This window comes from Poeciliopsis prolifica, unplaced genomic scaffold (assembly GCF_027474105.1).
Source record: "Poeciliopsis prolifica strain line A6 unplaced genomic scaffold, Auburn_PproV2 SCAFFOLD082, whole genome shotgun sequence".
Lineage (NCBI taxonomy): Eukaryota > Metazoa > Chordata > Actinopteri > Cyprinodontiformes > Poeciliidae > Poeciliopsis > Poeciliopsis prolifica.
In genome coordinates this window covers 1,017,501-1,020,000 of record NW_026562457.1, presented here as the reverse complement: position 1 = coordinate 1,020,000, position 2,500 = coordinate 1,017,501, and the positions used below count along the sequence as shown (strand labels likewise).

Here is a 2,500-nt window from a genome sequence, read left to right as displayed (position 1 = left end):
CATGGTGATTGATGAGTCGGCACTAACGAGCCGACAGGAAGTGATTCATGACGTGACCTCACAGGCGACCTTGAAGGCAGATGGAGACCAGACTGAATCAAACCGGACCGGGCTGAACCGGACCCTTTCAGGGCCTGCACAGTTGTCCAATCCAATCAGAGGTTCTGAAGTTTTGATGCGACCCAACAAATCGGCGGGTCGGAACCACAATAGACTCCAACTGGGTCCGGGCTGCAGTTTGGTTCTGGTTCTGTTTGTAGACTCTGGGTTTGTCTCAGGACCAGGCTGGAACAGGAAGTGATGCGTGTCTGTGTGTTCCTGCAGGAAGCGGCCCCTGATGACGAAGGCTCCTCCTCTTCCTCCTCCTCAGGTCTCCTCGTCTCAGCAGGTGGGTGGTTACCGCAGCAACGCATGATGTCATTACAGTAAAGTCTTCCTGTTCTGTGTCAGTCTGGTTCCTCTGGCCCGGTCTGCTGGTTCTGGATTCCGACTGGTTCTGTTCACCGGAACATCAGGTCGTCTCTAACAAAGCTGCTGCAACTGGATCAACCAGAACCGACCCACACTGACCAGATAAGAACCGGGTCAGGATGGAGTTGTTCACCTGGCTGCCGGGTTCTGACTGACCAGAACCTTTTAGCTTAACTTCCTGGTTCTGGTCCAGAGTTTGTTTTCAGGTTTTTGGCCCCAAATGGACCCGAAGGAATCTGACCAGAACCAGAACCAGCAGCTGGTTTCCAGATCTTGTCTCTGTCAGACCATGTGACCCGCAGCCTGGTTCTAATTGGCTGCCGGGTCGCCAGCTGCAGCCGGTTCTGATCCAGACTGATGACTTTAATAAAGTTCAATTAACAGAGGGCTTGGTGTCCCTCCTGGGCCACCATAGTTCCTCAGCAGCAGCAGAGCGATCAACGGAGCAGTTTGATTGGACGTTCCCGTTTCCTCCCCAATTACTGAGCGTCACCTTTAACCCCCAACACGCACCGCGCCCTCCCCCACATGAACACTGCACCTCAAAGAGCGCCGACACACACACACACACACACACACACAGAGGAACACACAGGTACACACACACACAGGAACACACACACACACAGGAACACACACAAACACACACAGGAACACACACAAACACACACACACACAGAGGAACACACAGGTACACACACACACAGGTACACACACACAGGAACACACAGGTACACACACACACAGGAACACACACACACACACACAGAGGAACACACACACGCAGGAACACACACACACACACAACAGAGGAACACACACAAACACACACACACACATACAGAGGAACACACAGGTACACACACACAGAGGTACACACACACAGATGAACACACACAGGAACACACACACACACACACACAGGAACACACACACACACACACAGGAACACACACACACACACACACACACTCCACAGCCTCTTCACTCGTCCTTGACTCTTTGTTTCCCCCAATACCTGAACAGACTCAGACACACCCACACATCCCATAACATCAGGTCAAACCGCCATGTAATATAATTTATGATAGAATTAGTTATGACATAATGATGTGATTTAATATAACATATAAGAATATATTCTAAGTTTATGCACAGAAATTTCTCCATTTTGAGAAAATAAAGGACTTTTCTTCTTCTTGTCCGGTTCTGGTTCTGGTCCAGTTGGTGGGCAGTGGGCCAGTTCTGGAAGGATCCGGACCCGGCTGCAGCTGGACTCCTCCTCTAGTCTGTAGGTGGCGCTGGCAGGCTGAAAGTGCTTATTACCCATGATGCATCAGTAGGTTGTTTTGGACGCATATCGAAGTATCGCAGCAGAAACTGAACTGCGCTAAAGTGGACAAACATTTATGGAATAAATTCTGACGCAGAGAACGGCGCCATCCGCTGGCGGCTCTGTGCCTTACCAGAGGCACCAACTAGCCACCACTACTTCCTGTTTCTTACGTCTGATGAAGTTTTGCTCGCTTGGTTCATTCTGTCCAAACCTGTAGCAAAACATGCTAATTCGCATTTTATCTTTTACGCATGACAGTTGGAAACATAGTAGCCAGAGGACGCTAGCGCAGTTAAATGCTATGTTACCGTGACGACCTCGGCCCAGACTGGGCGTGGTCTCAATGAGTGAAGCTGATTGGCTGTTCCAGGAGCCAATCATGTGACTGGAGTCATGACGCGTTTCAGTTGCAGCGCTGAAGATTCTTCACCTGCAGAAACAAAGATGGCCGACAGAGACGCTACGTTGAGTCCTGAACTCATCATGGAGTTTGGGGGAGGGGAGCTGAGTGTGTGTGTGTGTGTGTGTGTGTGTGTGTGTATGTAGATGTGTGTGTATGTGTGTGCAGTGTGTGTGTGTGTATGTGTGTGTATGTGTGTGCAGTGTATGTGTGTGTATGTGTGTGTGTGTGTGTGTGTGTATGTAGATGTGTGTGTGTATGTGTGTGCAGTGTGTGTGTGTGTATGTGTGTGT

General features: G+C 50.0%; 1 pseudogene; it reads left to right on the top strand.

Annotated features, from left to right (window-relative positions):
- Window positions 1-2,500, top strand: part of LOC129352923 (plexin-B1-like) — a 46,830-nt pseudogene that overhangs the window by 10,954 nt on the left and 33,376 nt on the right.